Here is a 26,847-nt window from a genome sequence, read left to right as displayed (position 1 = left end):
TCCATTGTGCGTGTGTACCATATCTTCTTTATCCATTCCTCTCTTGATAGACATTTAGATTGCTTCCATGTCTGGGCTATTGTGAATAGTGAGTGCTGCAGTGAACGTTGGGGTGTGTGTGTCTATTGAATTATGGTGTTTTCTGGGTACATGCCCAAGAGTGGGATTTGCTGAGTCATATGGTAGCCTTTGACTGTATAAATCACAGCAAACTGTGGAAAGTTCTTCAAGAGATGGGAATAACAGGCTACCTTACCTGCCTCCTGAGAAATCTGTATGCAAGTCAAGAAGCAACAGTTAGAACTGGACATGGAACAACAGGCTGATTCCAAATCGGGAAAGGAGTACATCAAGGCTATATATTGTCACCCGGCTTATTTAATTTCTATGAAGAGTACATCATGAGAGATTCTGAGCTGGATAAAGCACAAGCTGGAATCAAGATAGCTGGGAGAAATATCAATAACCTGAGATATGCAGATGACACCACCTGATGGCAAAAAGTGAAGAGGAGCTAAAGAGCCTCTTGATGAAAGTGAAAGAAGAGAGTGAAAAAGCGCGCTTAAAGCAACATTCAAAAAACTAATATCATGACAGGTCCCGTAACTGCATGGCAAATAGATGGGGAACCAATGGAAACAGTGAGAGACTTTATTTTTGGGGGGCTCCAAAATCACTGCAGATGGTGACTGCAGTCATGAAATTAAAAGACCCTTGCTCCTTGGAAGAAAAGCTATGACCAACCTAGGCAGCATATTAAAAAGCAGAGACATTACTTTGCCACCAAAGGTCCATCTGTTCAAAGCTAGGGTTTTTCCAGTAGCAGTATGGATGTGAGAGTTGGACTATAAAGAAAGCTGAGTGCTGAAGAATTGATGCTTTTGAACTGTAGTGTTGGAAAAGACTCTTGAGAATCCCTTGGACTGCAAGGAGATCAAATCAGTCAATCCTAAAGGAGATCAGTCCTGAATATTCATTGGAAAGACTATTGCTAAAGCTGAAACTCCAATACTTTGACCACCTGATGGGAAGAACTGACTCACTGGAAAAGACCCTGATGCTGGGAAAAATTGAAGGCAGGGAGAGAAGGGGATGACAGAGGATGAGATGTTTGATTTGCATCACTGACTCAATGGACATGCGTTTGAGCCAGCTCCAGGAGTTGGTGATGGACAGGCAAGCCTGGCGTGCTGAAGTCCATGGGGTTGCAAAGAGTCGGACATGACTGAGCAACTGGACTGAACTGATGGTAGTTCTATTTTTAGTTTTTTAGGGAACCTTCATACTAATTCTCCATATTGGCTGTATCGGTTTACATCCCCACCAACAGTGTAAAAGGGTTTCCTTTTTTACCACACCCTCTCCAGCATTTATTGTTTATAGAGTTTTTTGATGATGGAAATTCTTACCAGTGCTGCTGTAGTTTTGATTTTGCATTTCTCTAATAATTAGTGATGTTGAGCATCTTTTCAAGTGTTTTTTGGCCACCTGTATGTCTTCTTTGGAGAAATGTCTATTTAGGTCTTCTGTCCACTTTTTGATTGGGTTGTTTGTTTTTTTTGATATGCAGCTACATGAAATGCTTGTGTATTTTGGAGATTAATCCTTTGTCAGTTGTTCATTTGCAAATATTTTCTCCCCTTCTGAGGGTTGTCTTTTCACCTTGTTTATGGTTTCCTTTGCTGTGCAAAAGCTTTTAAGTTTAATCAGGTCTCATTTTTTATTTTTATTTTCTTTACTATAGGAGGTGGGTCAAAAAATATCTAGCTGTGATTTATTTCAAAGAGGGTTCTGCCTCAAAGAGTTTTATAGTATCTGACCTTACATTTAGGTCTTTATTCCATTTTGAGTTTATTTTTGTGTGTGATGTTAGAAAGTGTTCTAATTTCATTCTTTATGCATTTAGCTGTCCAGTTTCCCCAACACCACTTATTGATGAGGCTGTTTTTTCTCCATTGTATATTCTTGCCTCCTATGTCAAAGATTAGGAGACCATAGGTGTGTGGGTTTATCTCTGGGCTTTCTATCCTATTCTATTGATCTATATTTCTATTTTTGTGCCAGAACCATACTGTCTTAATGCATCAAGAATACATCTACCGATGCAGATGTCTACATGTGGATATAAAGTATGAGTCCATATATATGCTCATGTATGTTAAAGAACAGGGTACAGGGACATATCTTTAATGTTTCATTTTTATTCTTAATATTTTGCAAACACTTTCATATGTAATTTATGAAAACTTCAAAATATAAATATTTTAAAGGTTGGTAATATCGACTGAAAAGAATGCACAACATGAGAGTTGTCAGTTAAGTTTAATGTGGGGCAAAACAAGAACTATAGGCTGGGAGACAGCGTCTCAGAAAGCCCTAGGGAATTTCTCTGAAGAGGTGGAGGGGAAGGTCAACATTATATTGATATATGATTTTAGCAGAGGAGTATATGTGCAGTCAAGCATGCATTTTGGCAGAGGCTTGCTGCTAGTCACAAGGAGCAGGCAAGTAACAATTTTAATGCTTTTCTAAACATGAGAAAATACAAGCATTTGGGCTCACAGAACCTTCTTCTGAAAATCTCTATCTTGAAGGTCTGTTCTGTTTTTCTGAGCATAGTATCTCATTCCTGATCTGCACCCTGAACTCCTTTCCGGGTGTGCTGAAGGTTGGCCACTGCAGTGGCTAGTAAGTTAATTCTTGTAGAAGTAGATTGCAAATACTAATTTTCATTTGGCAGCTTCATTGTATTCTGTATTTTCTATTGATTTGGATCCTATTTAAACATAATTATCAGTTTCTACATTTATATCTTTATATTCTTCCAGAAAGTAGCCCTCATATATTCTCTTAAGTAGCCTCTGGATCTAGCACAAGACTTGACACATAGTGCTCAGTAAACTTTGAAGAGAAAAAAATGGATGACTCTGCCAGGCATCAACGCTACAACCAATCCGCCTTTGCATACACACTTCTCAGGTCCTGCCCAGATGCAAAATTATTATTCCTGTATGTCTCTCTAGCCCAAGTCACCTTTTAATTTTTTTTCTCTGATCACCTCCCCAAACCTTTGGTCTGCACTCCATGAGTACTTGGCCTTCACCACATCTCTCTATTTATAGCCACTTAGCTTTCCCTCATGCTTCTAGCTATGCTATTTTATTGTATTGAATAGAAAAACTTCATTATCTTCAGCTTTATTAGGGAAAAAAAAAGTTACACAGGTTTAAAAAAAAAAAAACCTCCAAAGATCATTTCTCTGAGTATGCATGAGATCCTCTTCTGGATGGCTGGAAATCTCACATGCTCCCTTATTGTCTTAGGGCACAGTGTTTCTCCCAATCTAAGTGTGTTACAGATCCCCTGCTATCCACTCCTAAAAATAAAAGGCTCTGTTTGAGAGAGCTCTTTAAGCTGTAGTCTCTCAGCATGCCTTTAATTGTATCAAGGGCTGCAGTGCAGCTTTCCCACGCAGAGAGGGGTTTTCCAAACCAGGACAAATGCAAACAAAGGAGAGCATTAAAACAAAAAAGTAATCTAACCTACTTATGATTTCCTGTACTTCCCCCACTGATTACTAATTATGGAAGGGGTGTGTGTGTGTGTGTGTGTGTGTGTGTGTGTGTGTGTGTGTGTGTAGAAGCGAACTCTAGCAGCAGCCTCACTCCCTCCTGGTTCTCCATCTAGAAGTCAAGGTCTAGTGTGTCATTTCTGTTGACCTAGGTCAGAGATAATCGTTAAGGCCCCCAGTCCATGTCAGGGTTCTCTTTTCCATGCAAGTAGGAAGCTGTGGCAAGGAAAACCCACGTTCAAATCCAAATGCTTCTGTCGGTAGTAGTGGATAAGAAATGGGCAAAAGAATAGGAACACAGATTGAAAAGTCCCAAGCTAGAAGACTGTTTAGTTACATTTCCCTCACTTGATCCTCTGCCTCTTTTCCTTCATGGTTTTCCATGTTGTGGGGGAGCTACTTTTATGGGGGAAAATAACACAGGGAGAAAAATCAAGTGATTTAAGATTTCTATCACAGTACAATATAGATTGAAAACCTCTATCTCTTTGCTTTTATCATTATAAAAAAGGAATTAAATTTTTCCTTTCCATTGTTTGGAATTCTTTTTCATGACTTTTTACTTTTTTTTTTTTTATGAAGCTTACTGTAATCACTTGCTCTGCAGCAGTTATACTCAGATTTTCATATATAAAAGAAAGAACTCAGGAACTTATTTAAGAGATTCTGAGGCTCATGCCCAGATAATTTAAGACTTTCTGCAATACTACAGATATGTGCATTTCTTTAATTATTTGAGTAATTCTCATGTAAGTGGTCAATAGGATCCACTTTGAAAGACTGAAGTTCTCATTGATTTTTCTCAACTGATTAGGACATCTTTCTTGATAATTATAGTTCAAAGGGAAGACTCCCAGGTTCTTGAGAAAGACATTCCTGGGTTATAAATGATTTACATCTCAAAAGGAATGGAGAAAGAATTTACAGTTGCAGGTTTCTCTAAGAAAGAAAAGTCAGGGGCCTCTAGTCTGGAAGACACCCATCAAAAGTTTAGTCAAGCTGGCAAGATTAGTAAGGCTGGCTCTCTAGGGCACTCCAGCCTCCCTTCTTATCTCTGTTCTCTGCCTGTCTACCCTGACAAGGACCCAACTCTGACTGAGATTCTCAGGTTCTTCTCAATTTTTAAGTCTCAACCTTTAGAGTTGTGGCCTGGAGCTTGCACTGTGATTTCACAGCTCTCATTAATTCTCCTTAGCAAGAAAATCTCCAAAAGTGGAATTTGCCTACTCAAATGTGACGATGAATAATTACTGTTAATGATGAGTGCTTTACCAGCAGATCTTTAACCTCCATACAGTTGAGTAAATTAAACTTGGAGAGTTTCTAATGAAGAAAATTTTAAAGCTAATGTATTATATGCTGCCTAAAACTGCTGATTCTGTGACAATAGCAGACAATCATTCTCTGCTGGCACAACTCAGTGTCTGCAGGAAGATATAGACCATGCTCTTCATATAATCACCATAATGATTAGAATAAATGGAAGATATTTTAATGATGACAGAGTAATTTTCTTGAAGCTCCTTCAAAGATAAAAAATTTTGAGATTATTGCAAAATTATATATAAATAGTTATGTCACAGTCTCAGTAGGGTGACAGGTTGGAGGCAGCAGGTTCAAATGCCAATTGACTGCTGAAAGAATAAAACAAAAAATAAATAAATAAAATGATTATAAACCATCTAGGCAACCATGACTGTCAAGAAATCCTAAATGAACCAAGAACAGTACAATTTTTCAAAATATCATAGTGCTTTTCTCTTTTCACTGGGGGTTTCTTTCTTGTAGAAAGGTAATAAAATGATTATAATTTGAGATTGAAATGAATTATCAATTCATCAGAGTGTATGTTTAATGTGATATACTTGCACTAATGGTATGTGCTTTCTAATTAGAGAGCTATTCTCAAGGCAGGAAAAAAATCATTTTCTCAATAAAAATATTTTACACCAAAGATATGGTACCTTCAATAACATAATGAGCTTTGAGGCTGACATTACAGCAATTAAAGTATGAGTGAAAGAATAAGTCTGTCTTGTTGAGCAATCTGGATGATTGGAGTTATTTCACTTATCATATGGAACATAGGTCACATTCTATATTATTTGCAAGAATCTGCAATTTACCTCAAGGAAAAGAAAGCTAATTTTCATAAAGTGACAATGGGGCTCTCTAGCTTTGGCTGTTATATGAATATTGTATTTACTTAGGAAGTGAATATTTCTTGCAGTGGGTTAATAAAGGTTTTACAGAAGTCTGGTGAATTTGGAGGAGGCAAATTTTGCAATTTAGAGTACAAGTGATTATGCCTATTGAGTGATTTAAATGGAGCAAAATTGACCTGTTCTAAAACTGGACAACAGAATTCCAGAATCAGTGAGCTTTCACAATGGAGGACTTTGTTTGAATTTAAGAGAAACTAGGTAAGTGAATTGATTTTTCCACATGTTAACCCAATGAACAGTTATGAAATACTACTGTATAAATAAAACCTAATTAGTCATAGGTACACATAGATGAAAACCAGGCTAAAGAATTTTTATTTAATCTTAAAATGAAGCTCTTTATTACCCCAACTCAATCACTTGCTTCTTACTTGGTTGTCTACATCTCAATAAATGTCATATTTATCTACCTGGTCACTCAAGTTCAAAAACTAGAGAGTTGACATTAATCTGGGATTGTCCTTAATTCCTCCATAGGCCTGACACTCGTATAGCCAATCTAGTAGCATGATCTATTGATAGTTCTGGATGTGATAGTATGAATGTGAGAGTTGGACTATAAAAAAGCTGAGCACCAAAGAATTGATGCTTTTGAACTGTGGTGTTGGAGAAGACTCTTGAGAGTCCCTTGGACAGCAAGTAGATCCCACCAGTCCATCCTAAAGGAAATCAGTCCTGAATATTCATTGGAAGGACTGATGTTGAAGTTGAAACTCCAATCCTTTGGCCACCTGATACAAAGAGCTGACTCCTTGGAAAAGACCCTGATGCTGGGAAAGGTTGAAGGCAGGAGGAGAAGGGGACGGCAGAGGATGAGATGTTTGAATGGCATCACCAACTCAACGGACATGAGTTTGAGTAAGCTCCGGGAGTTGGTGATGGACAGGGAAGCCTGGTGTACTGCTGTCAATGGGGTCACAGTGAGTCGGACATGGCTGAGTGACTGAACTGAACTGACCTGAACTGATTAATAGTATTCTCAAAATGTATCCTGATTCTGCCCAATTCTCTCCAGTCCCATTGTCACCAGCTAATCCAAACCACCCTCCTTTTAACCCTGATTACACTGATAATTTCTTTACAGATCTCCTTGCTCATATTCTTTTCCTTTCTTCTATAATCCGTTTTCTACCCAACAGTCACAGGGATTGTTTTAAAGACACAAAGCAGACCACGTTATCACCCTGCTTAGTGTTTTCCAAAATTTCTCCTTTGCATTTAGAACAAAATCTAATCATTTTATCACAATTTATATTATTCTGCATGATTTGATCCCTGTCCACTCTACTAATTTTATACTTTACTGTCCTTTTTATTTTTTATTTCTCACTTTCCCTGATTCACACTGACCTTCTTTGAATTTCTGAAACATGCTAAGGATATTCCTCCCTCAGAACTTCTGCCTAGACAACTTTGTAGCCTAATCCATGACAGACTGTCCCTTTCCCACTATTCAAGTCTCGGAGGAAATGTTCCCTTCATAAATAATTATTCCTTAATGATCTCATGTTCTTAAATTACTCTACCATTATACACAGAAACTCCAAGACACATTCCATTACTGCTTCCCCCCTCTCAGAGCATGAATCACTACCTCTAATAATCTTGTTTGCTTATTGCCTTGTTTGACTTTTGTACCCCCACCCTTAAATTGTAGAATCCAAAAGTCAGAGTGCTAACCTGTCTTGTTCATAACTAATCCAAGTGCTTAAAATATCACCTGGCACACATGTAACAAATTACTAAACAGGAACCTCAATTAAATGATCTTCTTTGGTGGCTCAGACAATAAAGAATCCAGTGCAATATGGGAGACCTGGGTTCAATCCCTGTGTTGGGAAGATCCCCTGGAGAAGGGCATGGCAACCCACTCCAGTATTCTTGCCTAGAGAATTCCATGGACAGAGGAGCCTGGCAGGCTACAGTCCATGGGGTTGCAAAGATTCAGGCACAACTGAGTGACTTTCACTTTCACTTTTTCAATGAAATAGAATCAGGAGACCAGAGGGGGAAGTCTCATACCTGTCAAGAGAACAGAGCTCAAGAGAAGACTCCTCTTCTTTCCTGGCAATCACAGTGACTTTTCACTTTCTTCCCTTTTAAATGACTCGAAAGAAACACCTCTCCAGACTGGGGACAAATCTCTTTCAGTCCAAACTGACAGTGAAGCCACACTCTCACTGCTCAACCTCATGACTATAAAACAACTCCTGCATTGGAATACTAAAGCCATTCTCAGTAGTGGGAATCTCCAAGAATCTCAGGAGGTTCCTGTCTCTGAACCTATTTCCTTTTGCTTAAGGCCCTTTGACAGATACAGATCCTTTTCTCCTTAGTTCTTTATTCTTATTAATTAGGCCAAGAATTCTCAGAGAAGTAACTCGTCAGAATTTCTTTCTCCCAAAAGGGGGAAATAATTTTAGGAAATGACAATGAGTAACGAAGTAACCAACCAAATGAATTAAATGACTCTTTAAGATTTTTCATTTGTTCTATCCCTGACAGTACTAGAGCTGATTCTGGAAACACTGATCATTTGTCCCTAATGAATCAGCTACCACTTTCTGATGGGCAAAATCTCCAATTGATGTTGGCAAAATTCTCAGTGAACCTCCCATCAACATTTAAACTGACCTCTCAAAACCTTTTCCCATAATTATCCAATACTCTATAAATAAAGAAACCCTTCAAGGCATAAAGCTTATGATAGAAGATTATAAGGCTTAAGGCCTCATTATCCCTTGTACTAGTCTCTGTAACACTTCCATTTTACCAGTGAGAAAATCTACATGTTGAGGGTGGAAATTTTCCAGGAAGTTTGAGCAGTAAATTAATGCTGTTAGCCATAGACACCTTATTGTTCCTAATCATCATACCATACTAACATCTATTACCACTGAAAGTAAATTCTTTAGTGTAATTGATTCACACAGGGTATTCCCTAGTATGCCAGTTGATGAAGCTAGCCAAAATCATTTTGACTTCACTTGGGGAAAAAAATTCACCTGGACAGTAATGCCTGAAGATTATACAAAGAGCCCTTATTATTTCTCTCAAATCCTGAAGGCTGATCTGGATGACCTAAAGCTCCCTAGAGGTTGCACTTTGTTTCAGTACATGGATGATTTGCTTCTTTTACCTCCTTCTCAAGCCTCCTCACAGGAAAAAAGCATCCACTTGCTGAAGCTTTAGCCTTAAAGGAATATAAGTGTATGAAAGAAAAACTCCAGTTTGCCCAAACCAAGGCTTGATATTTAGGGCATCTTATATCAGAACCCAGGCTACACTTAGATCCAGAAAGACTTCATTGTGTCCTCAGTTTCCCCAAACCCCAGACAAAGTGCCAGATGCAAGGTTTTCTCAGGCAGGTTGGTTATTGCATAAAATGGATGTCTCTTACTGCCAACCTCAATATGTTTTACTCAACAGCAGCAAACTTGACCCAATTTTATGGAAAGAACAGGAAAATATAGCCTTTTAAAGTCTTAAAGGAAAGTTTGATATGAACCACTCTGTCCTTGAGCATCCCAATTAACAGATGTTCAACAATTGAAGCAGACAACATCTGATGTTTTCCCAAGATATCCAGATCAGGCCTATTGGAAGTTTGTTGCCAAACCATTGATAATGATTTAATGCTTCAGATAATCTCCAATATCTATGATTTGATAACATATGAACTTTAAACTTTCAAAAGTATCTGAGTGATGTCCCTCCTACCCCTCTTTGTTACTCAGATGTGGCCTTAATAGGGTTCCAAATTGGGCACTTTCCCTACTACATGAGATACTACATACAGGAAAGATACTTCCTTAACACGGAGTGACAAAAAAAACCCTCCGAAACTAGAAGACCTGACTCTCGATCGGTGATGCTTTCATAGGAAGATCTTGATCAAGAATGAAATGCTAAAAATTAATGAACAGAAACTCGAATTAAGTAGAGTTGGGAGACAAGACTGGGGAGTTCTCACACTGATGGTAGCAGAGTCCAACACAAAGAACAAAGACTCCTCTGCTGTCCTGGTGAGGACTTGGTCAATGAAAGGTCATGTATTTGTTGTTTTCTACAGCCCTCCCAATTTCCTCCTCCTCTCTATAAAAGCATTCTCTTTTCTTTGCCATATCATAGTTCAACACAGTTGCAGATTATGACTTGCAGTTCTCTGCTTATCTGGAATAAACCCATCTTTGCTGAGAAATATTTGAAAAATATCTAAAGTCTATTTCAAGTCAATACACAGTAGGCATATGATATGAATTTTGCCTAATAAGAATAGAAAGCCAAAAGTAATTATTCAGAAGAAAATTATCATGTTAACATCAATATTAAAGCTTCATATTGATTTTGGGAGGCAATAGAGTAGTTAAGAACACCAGACTTTGGAGCCAGAAAAGTCTGTTTTCAGGTTCTAGTTCTGACACAGGCTAGTTGTTGACCTTGTTAAAAGTTGTTAACCTTTCTAAGATTCATTTCCTCATTTATAATACGGAGATGAAAACATCATTTCATTGAATTGCCAAGATTTAAAAGAACTAGTAGTATATAAAGTGTTTATCACAGTCTCACATTAGGGACTTAGAAATTATTATTATATTGTTATTCCACTTTTAAAATGTTTCCAAAATTCTTACCTATGTAAACTGTCAATAAGCAATATTAGAAGCAATCCACAAGAGTTCACTGTAAACTTATTGTTCGGATAATGGTGATATGGGTGAATAGTAGAGGATAAGGAAGAGGAGGAAGGATTTAGAACAGTTTTAACAAAAGTTCTGTTTCAGAAACTACTTCCAGCTCCTTAAAAGAGCTTTTCAAGAGCTGTAGATCAAATCTTTACTTAAAGGTGCTTCTGGTAAACCTTCTGATAGAGATTGTGTGTCCCCTCAGTCTCTTCCCTACATTGAGACAATCATTGTGCCATCAATTCTCTCTTAATGTGTTGACAGCTTACTATATGGGGCTGTTAAGGGAGTAACCAAGGCAGGGATAGAGAGAGGTAGATAACAGGCATTTCTTATAGTAAGTCCAGAACTAATTGTTCCCCAAAGCAAACAGAGGCCCATGTGGAAATGCAATGAATTGAGAAAATTCTCAGCAAAATATTTTTTAAAGACAGTTGAAGACCCTAAAAGCTTCTGGTTTTCTGTTGGAAGCAGTTCCAGTTTGTAACCTGATGGGAGGCAGGATAGAATCATAACTATGAGTTAGTTATAGTTAACTCTGCACATGTGCACAAAAAGACAGATTTAATAAATGGTTAAATGGGGTAAATGGTTCAGTTGGTGATTTCTTACTACCAGTTCACCAGCACCATTCCTGCAGATAGGGGATCGCTAACCTGACAGTGATGGAGGCCAAGGGCAGTCTAAGCTTAGCTCCCTCCAGTGCTGGTTGCCATGACAACAACCTCAGAGAACCCTTCATTTCACTACTAGGCAGAGTCTGCAGCTTTTGAATCAAAATTAGCTTATCTCATTTTCATTTGAGTCTTCAGATCTAACCAAATTCTTACATGCCTTGTCTGAAACAATTGTTTTGTTCTTTGTATAACATAATGGTTTTTATTAAATAGAAACAACTACCCCCCCCACCCTGCTTTATCTCCCAGAGTCTTATAGTGCCAGATCCCATAAACCGAGGAAATACATCACTGTATGACCTGTAAAGTCTAAATTGTTCAAAATCAGCAGCAATTTCAGACCAACCTGGATATAGGTTACTGTATCAAAAGTACACATTTTGTGCAGATTACTGAAAAAAAGTTTCACTTTGACATTTAAATTGAAAAAATGACAACTAAATTTTTTTCTTCTCAGAAGAAAAGGTTCTTTTAAAAATGTAACCAGAGAAAGATTTCTTAACATCATTACCTTTGCCTCTATCTGGGCATGCAAGACACTAACCAGAATAGAAAAATAAGTTTTAATTATCCAAAAAAGTACACAAGGGCACAAGAAATCCAGCATTGTTAGCCCTCAGCCCTCACCCAGTACTACTGCTGTCCTACAGGCATAAAGTGTTATAACTTTGTTAATCTCATGAGCAAATAAAATTAATAAGTGGTTAAGGTCAAACTATTGCTTCCAGTGCAGCAGGAAGAGGGAATATATTGTATTCTTTTAAAGCCAAAACAGATATGAGCATTTATTTGTTCACAGGTATATTTAACACTTGTTATTGATCACTTACTATGTGCCAGCCACTGAGCTGAGTTGTGAGTGTATGAAGATAGAGTTCTTTTCCTAAAGGAGCATGCAGTCTACTATAAAACTTGGCCAGTAAACAAAGGGCTATGTTTGATAATACTGATATGAGGCTTTGAAAAGGAAGGTACAGCCTGATATACAAGCACTTTTCACCCAGTGCGTTGCACGGGGAGTGCTTAGACTAATTCCTGAATGGAGAGTACGAGTTTGCCCAACATTTGACCGGTAGACAAGCAGTAGAGGGCTATTTCAGATTGAGGAGTATGTGCACAGCTAAGAGGCATGAAGGAACACAATGAGGTCACTTCTAGGGATACCAAGTGATATGAGTGGAAATAGAAAAATGGACAAGATTCTAACAAAGGGTCTTGTGTGTACACAAAGATGAATGATACGGATTAGGCAATGGAGAAACACTGGAACGTTTAAGAAGTGGAGTAATAGGATCTAATTTGTGTTTTAGAATCATAATTCTCAGCATAGATGGTAAGACATCATGGTGGGTAAATTGGATGAAGAGAAGGCGAGAGCCAAGGGGACTTTCTGAAGTGTTATTACAACAGTCTGTGTAAGAGGTGACAACAATCAATTCAGTTGGAGATGAAGAGAAGGAGACAAATTAAGGAAGACTCAAGAAATTTGACTGATAGGACTTAAGACTAAAAAGATTCAGAGAATAAAAGAAAAGGAAATTATGGGCTTCACCTAGGCTATTGAGTTTGTGTTTCAGTAAATGTTGGTACCGTTAGTTGTGCATTAGAAGTACAATTAGAAACTCATTTAGGACAATTTAAAATCGAGGTATCAGGGAAACAAGATATAATTCTAGATCTCAGTGGTAAAATTTTGATTCAGAGACACAGAGGTATGTAGTATCAAATATCTAACACTGAACTCTGGAAGGAACAACCAAAAAGATTATGCAGAGAGAGAAATGAGAGCTAAGATAGAAATATGGAATCCATAGATATTATAGAAATCAGAAGAGAAAGAGGATTCAGCCAAGGTTAGATATGGGATTTAAGAGAAGAAAGGAAGTTTAAACAGTGTGAAAGGAAACCATGGAAGCAGTTGAACTCACATTGAGGATATCTCAAAGTTGATAAGCCACAATGGATAATTGTGACCTGCTCATGTCCTCACAGTGTTCCCACAGTGAACACACTGCAGAATAGCAGGTCATTTACCATCCAAAGAGGCAAACACAGTTTATGGCTCAGTCTCCTGCCATGGGTCTGAAATCTTTGCACAAAAATAGCAACTCCTAGCTTTTCAACTGCTGAGCCAGTGTACTTTATTAGGTCCTACAGTAGACGAGAATTGTGTGCATCTGCATTCCAGTCTTGTTTATGATACAAAAAGCTTTATATTAACCCATAACTTCTATGTTACCTGCAGCCTCTGTGGATTTCTTTCCATTCTTTAGACAGCCTAGAAAATGGACAGTTGAAAAGATGGATTATTAGGATTCTCCTGGTAAAAACTCTAGTTTAAGGGTCTTAGGAGTTTTATGATAATATTGAAGCAGAGATAGAATGGGACATTTATTCACTGATAATTTGGCATGCTGCTCCTCCATCCTATTTCTTTTCCCATAGAAATACTTTAGGCAAAGTAATAGTTAATAAAAATCATAAAAAAAGGAAAAAAAAAACATAATTGTCTTCAAACTGAAGCTCTGTGTCACTCAAGTCCTCAACTAAATGTAAACTTGTTGTCCAGACATTTGACCATCTACCTTCTATTATCTTTTCCCTTTACACTACATTTATATCTCATCACTTTCCACCTAAATCTCTTCACTCATGACAAGTAAATCTGTTAACATTACTCTCCCACTAAACCTTCTCTTCTTTATATACATTCTTGGGTAGATAATCTCTTTTGTTTGGCATTTCTTGCAAACAACTTTCCCTCAGGAGGGCAAAAACATAATGTACCAGACAAGATATACTAGGTTATGATGAAATAACAAATAATCCTATCGTTTCAGTGGCTTACAACAGCAAAGGTCTACTTTTGCCCAGACAACATTTCCATTGTGGTTTGGGGCATGGGTGGGGGGGCTTGCTTGCACTTTTCCCTCTGGATCCAGGTGAGCAGTGTCTATATGTATATTCTCCATTATGTTAGCCAATAAAATAAAATCTTGTAAAAAACAAAGCAGTTCTTAAAAACTCTTGCCTGAAAGAGACATTTCTTTTGCCAAAGAAAATTATAAAGCCCAACTTAACTTTATTGTGGCAGGAAAGTGCATTTCACCAAGGGAGTGAGATGTTGATAATAAAAAGTAATTCAACTAGACACACATCTTATCTTGCCCGTTTTCCTTGCTCTTCTTTTTGGGTTTTGTCTAAATTATTCTACTCACTCTTTCAAGTGGCCTAATCCTTGTCTCGTGTATTTCCCCTCTTACTACTGAGAAAAAAAAAATCTTGTCCTATACCTCTTTGTGAATTGAATTTGGTATTTTACAAATTAGCAGGTCATGTGCTTTTCTTATGGGTTTCCCTGGTGGCTCAGATGGAGAAGAATCTTCCTGCCATACATAAGTGTACAGGCATGCTCCATAATGAATTTGTAAATTGAGCTTATATATTAGCTATATTTAGCCATTGACCATAAAGTTTTTATGAATTATTGATTTTATTTTAAATTCATAAATATCATTTTACTGTATTTTATTTTAAATATTTTAGTTCATTAAATATTTTTTTGTAATTTTTACTTTATTTTGGAGTATAGTTGATGAGGAATGTTGTGTTAGTTTCAGGTGTACAGCAAAGTGATTCAGTTGTACATACACATATCTATTCTTTTTAAAAAATTTTCCCAAGTTAGTTATTACAGAGTATTGAGCACAGTTTCATGTGCTATATAGTAGGTCCTTGTTGGTTATCTATTTTAAATATAGCAGTGTGTACATGTCAGTCCCAAACTTCCACCTATCCCTCCCCCACACCCTTCTCTGATATCTATAAGTTTGTTTTCTAAGTCTGTGAGTTTGCTTCTGTTTTGTAAATTAGTTCATTTGTATTATATTTTTTTAATATTTTTCTGCATATAAACAATAACATATGATGTTTCTCTTTGACTTACTTCACTTAGTATGATAATCTACAAGTCCATCCATGTTGCTGCAGATGGCATTATTTCATTCTTTTTTTATGGCTGAGGAATATTCTATTGTATATATGTATCATATCTTCTTTATCCATTCAGCTGTTGATGGGCATTTAGTTTGCTTCCACATCTTGGCTATTGTAAACAGGGTTGCAAAGAACATTGTGGGATATATCCTTTCTGACCATATTTTTTTCTGGATATAAGCCCAGGAGTGAAGTTGCTGGATCATATGGTAGCTCTATTTTCAGTTTAAGGAACCTCCATATGATCTTCATAATGGCTGTACCAATTTACATTCCCACCAGCACTACAGGAGGGTTCCTTTGTTGCCTCACCCTCGCCAGCATTTATGTTTGTAGACTTTTTGATAATAGTCTCAGAATAACGTGAGGTAATATCTCATTGTAGTTCTATTTAACTTTTTTAAACTTTGTTTTGTATTGGAATATCACCAATTAGCAATGTTGTGATAGTTTTAGGTGGTCAGCAAAGGGGCTCAGCCATAAGAGCTTTATAGTATCCAGTCTTAAATTAGGTCATGAATCCATTTTGCATTTATTTATGTGTATGGTGTTAAAGAATATTGTAATTTCATTTTTATATGTAGCTGTCAAGTTTGCCAAGCACCATTTATTGAAGAGACTATCTTTTCTCCATTGTATAGTTTTGCCTCTCTTGTCATAGATTAATTGGCCAATGGTAATTTGATAGGAATTGCACTGAATCTGTAGATTGCCTTGGGTATTACAGTAATTTTGACAATATTGATTTTTCCAACCCAAGAACTTGGTATATCTTTTCATCTCTTTGTGTCATCTTTGATTTCATCTTATAGTTTTCAGAGTACAGATCTTTTGCCTCCTTAGGTAGGACTATCTCTAGGTATGTTATTCATTTTGATGTGATGGTAAATGGGATTGTTTATTTGATGTCTCTTTCCGATCTTTTGTTGTTAGTATATAGAAAAACAACAGATTTCTGTGTATTAATGTTGTCTCCTGCAACTTTACTGAATTCATTGATGAGCTCTAGCAGTTTTCTGGTAGCAGTTGTATTTCTTCTTTTACAATTTGGGTTCCTTTTACTTCTTTGTCTTCTCTGATTGTCATGGCTAGGAATTCCAAAACTATTTTGAATAAAAGTGATGTGAGTGAATGTCCTTGTCTTGTTCCTAATCTTAGAGAAAATGCTTTTAGTTTTTCACCATTGAATATGATGTTAGGTATAAGGTTTATCATGTAAGTCCTTTATTATGTTGAGGTAAGTTCCCTCTTTGCCTACTATCTGAAAGGTTTTTATCATAATGGGTGTAGAATTTTCTCAAAAGCATTTTCTGTGCATCTATTGTGGTGATCATAGTTTTTATTCTTCAACTTGATGTAGTTTTTCACAGTGATTGATTTGCAGATACTGAAAAATCCTTTCATCCCTGGAATAAGTCCCACTTGATCATGGTGTGTAACCTTTTTAATATGTTATTGGTTTCAGTTTGCTAATACTTTATTGAGTGTTTTTGCATCTGTGTTCGTCAATATTTTCATCCTCTTTTCTGGTATTTTTGTCTGGTTTTGGTATCAGGGTGATGTTGTCCTGATACAATTCATCTGTGTAGCCATCTTGTCCTAGACTTGTGTATGTAGAAAGTTTTTAAATCACACTTGCAATTTCAGTGCTTGTGATTGGTCTATTCCTATTTATTTTTTCCTGGTTCAGTCATGGGAGATTGTATCTTTATAAGAATTTGTCTATTTCTTCTAGGTTGTCCATTTTTTTGGCTTGTGCTTACTTGTCGTCTTCTCTTATGATCCCCTGCATTTCTGTGGTGTCAGTTGTAACATCTCCTTTTTCATCTCTAATTATATTGATCTGACTCCTCCTTTTTCTTGATGCATCTGAGTAAAGGTTTATCTATTTTGTTTATCTTTCAAAGAGTTAGTTTTTATTTTCATTGTTTGTTATTGTTTTCTTTATTTATATTCCATTTATTTCTGACTTCTTCCCTTCTACTAACGTTAGGGATTTTTTTGTTCTTCTTTCTTTAGTAGCTTTAGGTGTAAGGTTAAGGTTGTTTGAGATTTTTCTTGTTTCTTGAAATAAGATTGTATCACTATAAACTTACTAAAACTGCTTTTATTGCATCCCATACGTTTTGTATCATTTTACTTTAATTTTCATTTGTCTCTAGGTACTTTTTAATTTTGATTTCTTCAGTGATCCATGCATTATTTAGTAGCATACTGTTTATCCTCCACGTTGTTTGTGTTTTTTATCTTCGATTTCTAATCTCATGCACTCTGGTTGGAAAAGATTTTATTGTGATTGTGCCTCTCCTAATGTCTCATTGTGGCTTCTTTTTTACTGGATGTAGGGTATCTTTTATGGTATGTTCCAGCATTTTGTTGTTGTTGATGGTTGTTCAACAGTAAGTTGAGATTTTGGTGTTTTTGTATGAAGCCATGAGCTCATGTCCTTCTAATATACCATCTAATCTATTAGCCTAGCATTTCACATGATGTACTCTGAATATAAGTTGAAAAAGCAAGGTGACAATATATAGCCTTGTCGTACTCCTTTCTCACATCTGAACCAGTTGTTCCACATTCAGTTCTAACTGTTGCTTCTTGAACTGCATACAAGTTTCTCAGGAGACAGGTAAGGTGGTCTGGTATTCCCATCTCTTGAAGAATTTTCCAGTTTGTTGTGTTCCACACAAAGGCTTTAGCATAGTCAATGCAGCAGTAGTAAATGGTTTTATGGAACTCCTTTGTGTTCTCCATGAACCAATGAATGATGGCAATTTGATCTCTGAATCCTTTGCCTCTCTGAAACCCAGCTTGTATATCTAGAAGTTCTCAGTTCGTGTACTACTGAAACCTAGATTGAAGGATTTTGAGCATAACCTTGTTAGCATGTGAAATGAGTGCACTTGTACAGTAGTTTGAACACTCTTTGGTATTGCCCTTCTTTGGGATTGGAATGAAAACTGCCTCTTCCAGTTCTACAGCCACTGCTGAGTCTTCTAAATTTGGTGACATATTGAGTGTAGCACTTTAATATCATTATCCTTTAGGATTTTAAATACCTCAGCTGGAATTCCATCATCTCCACTAGCTTTGCTTGCTTCCTAAAGTGTGAAGTCAAGTGGCCCTTATGTGAGTGACCACACCATCATGGTTATCTAAGTCATTAAGACCTTTTTTGTATTGTTATTCTGTATATTCTGTATATTCGTGCCTCTTTTTAATCTCTTTGTCTTAGGTCCTTACTGTTTCTATCCTTTATCATGCCCATCCTTGCATTAAATGTTCCCTTAATATCTCCAGTTTTCTTAAAGAGATCGCTAGTCTTTCCCATTCTATTGTTTCCCTATATTTCTTTGCATTGTTCATTTAAGGCCTTCTTATCTCTCCTTGATATTCTCTAGAAATCTGCATTCAGTTGAGTATACCTTTCCCTTTCTCTCTTGTCTTTCACTTCTCTTCTTTCCTCAGCTAATTGTAAAGCCTCCTCAGACAACCACTTTGTTTTCTTGCATTCTTTCTCTTTGGTATGGATTTGGTCACTGTCACTTGTACAGTGTTAAAAACCTCTGTCCACAGTTTTTCAGGCACTCTGTCTACCAGAACTAATCCCTTGAATTCATCACCTCCACTGTATAATCATATGGGATTTGATTGAGGTCATACCTGAATGGCCTCATGGTTTTCCCTACTTTCTCCAATTTAAGCCTGGGTTTTGCAGTAAGGAGCTCAGACCTGTTGTTGTTCAGTCACTAATTTGTGTCCAACTCTTTGGCACACCAGGCTTCCCTGTCCTTCACTACCTCCCCGAGTGTGCTCAAATGCGTGTTCATTGAGTCAGTGATTCATTCAACCATCTCATCCTCTTGTCAACCCCTTCTAAGCTTGCCCTCAATCTTTGCCAGCATCAGGATCTTTTCCAATGAGTTGGCTCTTTGCATCAGATGGCCAAAGTATTGGAGCTTCAGCATCAGTCCTTCCAGTGGATATTCAGGGTTGATTGCCTCTAGGATTGACTGATTTGATTTCCTTGCTGTCCGAGGGACTCTCAAGAGTCCAGCACCACAGTTCAAAAGTATCAATTCTTCACTGCTCAGCCTTCTTTATGGTCCAACTCTCATATCCATACTGAATTACATAGCTTTGACTAAACGGACCTTAGTTGGCAAAGTGACATCTCTGCCTTTTAATACACTGTCTAGGTTTGTCATGGACTTCCCTGGTAGCTCAGATGGTAAAGAATCTGCCTGCTAATGCTGGAGATCTGGGTTCGATCCTTGGGTTGGGAAGATCCCCTGGAGGAGGGAACGACAACCCACTCCAGTATTCTTCCCTGGAAAATCCCCATGGACAGAGGAGCCTGACAGGCTACAGTCCATGGGGTCGCAAAGTCGGACATGACTCAGCGACTAAGCACACACAGCACACTAGGTTTGTCATAGCTTTTCTTCCAAGGAGCAAGTGTCTTTTAATTTCATGACTGCATTCACTGTCCACAGTGGTTCTGAACCTGAACCTGATCCAGTCAGCTCCAGGTCCTGTTTTTACTGACTGTATAGAGCTTCTCCATCTTTGGCTACAAAGATCATAAACAATGTCTGTGCTGTGCTGTGCTAAGTCAGTGTGTACTTCAGTCGTGTCTGACTCTTTATGACCCCATAGACTGTAGCCCACCAGGATCCTCTATCCATGGGATTCTGCAGGTACTTATTCCTATACTAGCAATTTTATGACTTTATAATATGTTACTATTTGATAGCACATGGCTCCTCCTTGGCATTTAAGACAATGTTACTTTATATCATGTTCTTATTCATTCAAGATAAACATTTATAATCAAATTCATCCACTTGAATTTTTACTATGCATCAATTGTAATCATAGATTGATTTGGAGAGAACGGACATATTAAGCCTCAAATTTAAAGATGTATCTTTTTATGAATTTTTCCTTCAAGTCCTTTATAGTTACAGTTAGGATTAGCTCTTCACATTCCTTATTCGTAGATCTTTAGCCAGGTCTTTCAAATGTTTTTCTACTTTTATCAATATATTTATTGTTGTTACTGCTGCTGCTGTTACTATTATATTTTAATAGATTGTTTCTTATAGATAGAAAGCTATTAATGTTATATACTTCTTTGGTTTTAGGTGTAGTGATTTTTCATTAGATTCTGGGTTTTCCAGGTAGAATATTACTATCTGCAAATAATACATTTGGATAAATCTTCCCCATATTAATTATTTTATTCTTAGTGCATTGACTATGTTTTCGGGGCATTTTACAGTGTATCACTTTATTCCCAGACCATCCAATGAGTTGTTAAATCTTGCCAACTTTTTTATCCTAATAATATCCTTCCCCTGTATGTTATGTCTACCCAAGTATCAGTCATTTATCAAAACTAAGTGATCTTTATGACTCATAATGATTTCCCTGTTGGGGGTGAATGCATTGATAGCAGGCTACACTCCAGGAAATGTTAAAGGAAGTTCTTCAGGTAGAAGCACATGACAACTGAAGAAAAGTTGTATCTTCATACTGGAAATGGTAAATATTGGGTAGCTGAAAAAGTTTTTTCAAGTTTTTTCCATCACTCCTATAGAAAAATCAGAATTAACTTTTTTGGCCAACCCAATATGTAGGTAAAAGACTGTTTAAAGAGAAAACATTAACTGTGTTTTGTGGAGGTTATAACATCTCTAGGAATAAAATGTATCATAGCAATAGAAGATGAAAAAATACCATTGCAGAGCTCTTATTCTATAGGTAATATGTTACAGTACCTGCAGGTAGACTGTGATAAGTTAGAGATGCATATCATAAAGTCAGGGCAGTAGTTTTCCAACTTTTGATCTTAGAAAAAACTTAGAGTCTTAAAATTACTGGGTACCCTACTCTAGAGAGCTTATTTATATTAATTCTATCTGTCAGTGTTTATCATACTGAATATTAATTTTTAAATGTTTAAAAACAATGATAAACTCATTGTATGTTAATATACATCATATTTTAATGAAAAATACTATGTGTAACAAAAGAGTAGTGAAAAGTATCACTAGTTTACATCTTGAAAATTATTTTAATATTAGGCTAAGAAAAGATGGCTAGATTCTCATACCTGCTGCATCTTTAACCTGTGTAACCAGACATAATGTTTAGTTTCTGGAAAACCCCATGGTACATTTGTGAAATAAAGAGATGAACATGCAAATCATACTTAGCATCACTGTGAAAAGTGTGACCTTACAGATTCCTTAAGAGGCTCAAGGACCTACAAGAATCTCTCTCTGCCCAGGAGAAAAAACTAAAGAAACAAATCAAAGAGGTATAACAACAAGAAACTAGTGAATAAGTTGTAATCCTAAAAGTCACTTAATGCAAAAATCATGGGAAAAAAAGAATGACTAGAGTACAGACAAGAAAAATAAGAAACAAACAGAAACACAGCAGATTTAAATCTTAATGGTAATAACATCACATATAAATGGATAAAACATCAGCAGGATCGAGTTGTCAGACTTTATAAAAAATTCAAAACCCAACTATAATTAAAAGCAACTCTCTCTAATTATAAAATATATAAACTACAGGTTAAAAAAAAGATGGAAAAAGAATACCATGCAAACACATTCATTATAAGAAAAGTGGCTATTTTAATGTCTGTCAGATAAAATAGACTTCAGAATAAGGAATATTCAGAATAAGGAATATTCCTTATCAGTTGAGGTACAGTTAATCCTCATTATTTGTGGCTTCCATATTTGTGAATTCACCTCCTGGCTAACATTTTTAATTCCCAAATCAACCCCATATTTTCATGGTTATTCTTGGACATGTGCAGAGTGGAGAGGGACAGATTTTAGCCTTCCAACACGCACATTTCCAGCTGAGGTTGAACAAAACAATGCTCTGCCTTCTTTTTTCAGTTCTCACACCGAGATGACCAGAGGGAAGAGACGGTAGAGGGCAGTGTGATGTAGTGCAGTAATACACATCTCTGGAACCAGATGGACAGGGCTTACATCCTAGCTCTGGCATATGTTAGTGGGGCAGCCTCAGGCAAGTCACTTCACACTTTTGAACCTCATTATTTTTTTCTGTAAAATAAAGAAGAATCTAGCAAGACAGGACAAGTTGTTTTCAGGATTTAAGATTTAAATATATGCCATACATGTACATATGTGTATATAATTTCCCTGGGAGCAATATACCAGTATTCACTAATTCAGTATTCAGTGACACTGAAGACCATAACTATCTTGAATAAAAAGAATCTACTCTACATTTAAAAGGTACAATTCTTTAAAGAAATGCAAATCCTAAATGACTATGTACCTAAAATTAGAGCTTCAAAACACAAGAAACAAAAACAGTTGTAGGAGATCCAAATAAATCCACAATAAGAGCAAGAAATTTCAAAGTCCTCTTTTAGTAATTCATAAAACAAGCAGGCACAAAATAAATATGAATCTAGTTGACATTTTAGTACCTTCCACTCAACAACAGAGAATACATATTCTTTTCAAATGCACATGAAACACTCTCCAAGATAGACCTCTGCTGGTCCGTAAACAATTTTCAGTACATTTAAAAGGATTACAATAATACCAAATGTGTTCTTTGATCATAAATGAATTATATTAATAATCAGTAACAAACATATCTGGACTACACCTTAGTATATGGATATAAATCGACATACTTCTAAAAACCACAGGGGTAAAATAAAGAAATCTCACATATGATTAGAAATTATTTTCAACTGAATTAAAATAAAAATATACCAAATAAAAATTTATAGGATGAATTTAAAATAGTGCTCACAGAATATATACAGTTTCAGTTCTTATGTTAGAAAAGAAGAGAGATATAAAATCAGTTTTCTTGTACTTCATAAGCTAGAAAAACAAAATTAAACCCATAGCAAATAAAAGGAATAAAATAAGAGTACAAATCAGTGGAATAGAAAAGATATAAACAGTATAGAAAAACAACATGTTCATAAAAAATATTAATCTCAGCTAGACTAACCAAGAGAAAAAAAAGAAAGAAGACAAAATCTATGTCTACAAAGAAGAATAGAATAGGGGAAATCCCTACCAATCCTAAACACATTAAAATGATAAGATAATGAAAAACTTATGTAAATAAAATAAAAAGTGTAAATGAACTGGCCAACTTTTGAAATGTGCAAATGACCAAAATTAACTCAAGGAGATATAGCTAAAGAAACCAAATTCATAAATAAAAAGTTTCCCACTCCCTCCCCTCCACACACACACATATACAAAAACCCTTTAGAGACAGATGATTCATTGGTGAATTCTATTATACACTTAGGAATGAAAAAACGCTATTTATATGCAAAAAAAAATTCTAATTGGAAAAGACCTTGATGATACCGGGAAAGATTGAGGGCAGGAGGAGAAGGGGACCACAGAGGATGAGATGGTTGGATGGCATCACCAACTCAATGGACATGAGTTTGAGCAATTCTGGGAGACAGTGAAGGACAGGGAAGCCTGTCATGTCTGTGGGGTCACAAAGAGTTGGACATGACTGAGCGACTAAATAACAAATTTTATGCAAACCTTTTCAGAATATGGAGGAGAGACAAACTCTTGCCAATTTATTCCATGAGGCCAGTGCTACTCTGTTGTTGTAGTTTAGTCTCTCAGTTGTGATATCCAAAAATCAAAAAAGGGCATTACAGGCCAATATACTACGTGAATATAGATACAAAAATCTTTAGCAATGTTAGCAAGTTGTATGTGTATTTGCTCAGTCACTCAGTCCCATATGCCTCTTTGCAACCCTATAGACTGTAGCCCACCAGGCTCCTCTGTCCATGGGGTTTCCCTGGCAAGAATACTGGAATGGGCTGCCATTTCCTCCTCCAGGTGATCTTCCTGACCCAGGGATTGAACCTGTGTCTCCTGCACTGCAGGCAGATTCTTGACCGCTGAGCCACTGGGGAAGCCAAAAATTTACAAAAAGGTTAATACATCATGAACAAGTGGCATTTATTGAAGCAGTATAAATTTGGTTTAATACATGAAAATCAAACAATATGATTCTCCATATTAACTAAATAAAGAGAAAAACCACATGACTGTTTCAATATACAGCATATATAATTTTTTTTGAAAAATTCAACACCCATTTATAAAAACCCTCAACATCTAGCTCAGATGGTAAAGAATCTCCCTGCAATCCAGGAGACCAGTGTTCGATCCCTGGGTTGGGAAGATCCCCTGGAGAAAGAAATGGCAACCCACTCTAGTATACCTGCCAGTATCCTTGCCTGGAAAATTCCATGGACAGAGGAACCTGGCAGGCTACATACAGTCCATGGGATCGCAAAGAGTAAGACACGGCTAAGCAACTAACACATGTTCAACATCCAGGGATAGAAAACAATACCCTCAACTCAACAAAAGGCGTCTGTAAAATACCTACAGCTAATAAAAGTTGTTAAAGGGACAAGACAACTTTTCTCCCTAAGTCTGGGAACAGGACTTTTTTGTCCACTCTCAGCACTTCTATTCAACATAGTTTTGGAGGTCCTACCAAGTGCAACTGATGAAGAAAAGTCATACAGGTTGGAAATTAAGAAGCTAAACTCCTTTTATTCATAGACAACATGATCAAGTATATAAAAAGAAGCAATCTTCAAAAAAGATAGTGGAACTAATAGCAAAAGTCAAAGAATAAAATGAGTTATAAATTATTTCTAGAAATTGACAACGTGACCTTAAATTTATATAGATATGTGAAAGATGTAGTAGAGACAACATAATTTTGAAGAAAAAAACAAAGTTGGAGGACATAATCTGACTTCAGGAGTTAGTCTAAACATACTATAATTAAGACAAAAGGCATGCACTAAAATAAATATTAAAGAACATTTAATATTCAAATAATGAACCTAGATAGAATCATTGCAGCTCAGGAAGGAATGAGAATTATAGAAATAAATATGTGGCTAAATTTAAATGGCCATTAACTGTGTAAAATAATACGAATGTTGCCTTGTGATATTTAGACATATGTATAATAAAACATATGACAAAAACCAGCAAAAGTCTAATTAGAAATAGAAGAAGTGGTAAAAATACTAATTTTTTTAGAATAAGTCAGAAATGATGTGTTGTAAAATTTAGGGCAACCAATACAAATAGTAAACAAATGTATACCTAGCAAGCCAATAGGGAAAAGTGTAAAATATTTGCAAAAGCCTATAAAGTGAGAAAAATTACCATGGCAAAAAAGGAACACAGAACACATTGGAGAAGTATAAATCAAATCATAGGATAGTAGATTTAAAAGTAAATACATCAGAACTTTACTAAATGTAACTGAACTAAATGCTCCTTTAAATTGTAAAGGTTGTCAGATTGGATAAAAACAACTGCATATAGAAGAGACTTACTTTAAAAATAAAGATACAAATATATTGAAAATAAAGGAAGGGAAAGTATACAATATGAATACTAAATAAAAGATAACTATTATAAGCATACAAAGATCAGAAAAGATAGACTCTGAGGCAAGAATCATTACTGAAAATAAAGGGAATATCAATCCACTAGGAACACATTATAATTCTAAATTTCTTTGCAGTGAATAATATTCAAATTATACAAAGTAAAACTTGACAGAAGTAAACATATAGAAAAATCCTCCATCATAGTGATAGATATTTTTCAGTAAGCAAAAGCAATAATGCTCTTAGAAAAAACAGAGTATTCCTAATATTTTGTGGGAGGAAAAGATTTTATAAATCTTAAATAGAATGTAAAATTAAATTTCTTTAAAAGCAAGAACTTGACTTCATTAAAAGGTAACTTTAAATGAGTGAAACCCAAAATGAGAGAAAATATTTGCATTGCATATATCCCTCAAAGAATTCATATTCACAATATTAACTGCTATAAGACATTAAAAATAGATAACCCAATTTTTAATGCACAAACACTACACAAAAGAAAATATCAATATCAAAAGGGCCAAAACTTGTTTGAAAATATACTAAAGCTAACTGGTCATCAGGGCAATTCACACCCACCAGAATGGTAAATTTTAAGTCTCACAATATCCTCATTTGGCAGGAATGTAGAACTGGAGCTCCGATACACTGCTGTTGGGACCGTACTCTTTTACCACCAGTCAGAAAAACTCTTTGTCACTATCTACTAGAGCTGAACACATGAACACCCTATGATGTCACAATGCCAATCACAGGTATATACCCAATGCAATGTAACTCGTTTGCACTAAAAGGCATGTACAAGTGTTTACAGCAGAAGTATTGGTAGGAGCTTCAAATTGGAAACAATAGCATAGATAAGTACATTGTGGTAAATTCAAACAATGAAATGCAGAGATTGCTGCATGCAACAACATAGATGAACCTCTCAAACACAATAGTAAATGATAGAAACACGACCAAAAAAAAAACCACACAAAGAAAATATACATGCTAGCAGAGTTAGATTTACTATGAAGATAATATGGATAATCTTTAACTTGCTCAGATTCATTCTAAGGCCCTGCAACAAATATTGTATTTATAATTAAGAATTTATTTCAACAGAGCCCACAAATCATTCAAACTTCACATCTTCCATGAATCAGTTCTTTCCTTAACCTATACAATTCCAAAATAGTAAATTAACCTGATAGTACTAGAT

The 26,847-nt window shown here is 36.1% G+C and overlaps 1 long non-coding RNA gene across 1 annotated transcript in view; it reads right to left on the bottom strand.

Moving 5' to 3' along the window:
- The window catches only part of LOC145545351 (uncharacterized), a 135,411-nt gene extending 109,089 nt beyond the window's left edge, over nucleotides 1-26,322 (bottom strand). Inside the window, exon 1 of the long non-coding RNA XR_014082018.1 lies at nucleotides 26,223-26,322. This is a non-coding gene — a long non-coding RNA (uncharacterized LOC145545351). The remainder of the gene's footprint in view (nucleotides 1-26,222) is intronic.
- Between the last annotated feature and the right edge of the window lie 525 nt (nucleotides 26,323-26,847).

The sequence above is a fragment of the Giraffa tippelskirchi genome, chromosome 4 (assembly GCF_054371585.1).
Source record: "Giraffa tippelskirchi isolate mGirTip1 chromosome 4, T2T-mGirTip1v1.2.pri, whole genome shotgun sequence".
NCBI classification, from domain to species: domain Eukaryota; kingdom Metazoa; phylum Chordata; class Mammalia; order Artiodactyla; family Giraffidae; genus Giraffa; species Giraffa tippelskirchi.
The sequence above is the reverse complement of the archived record's forward strand: the minus strand, read 5'-3'. Positions and strand labels throughout refer to the sequence as shown.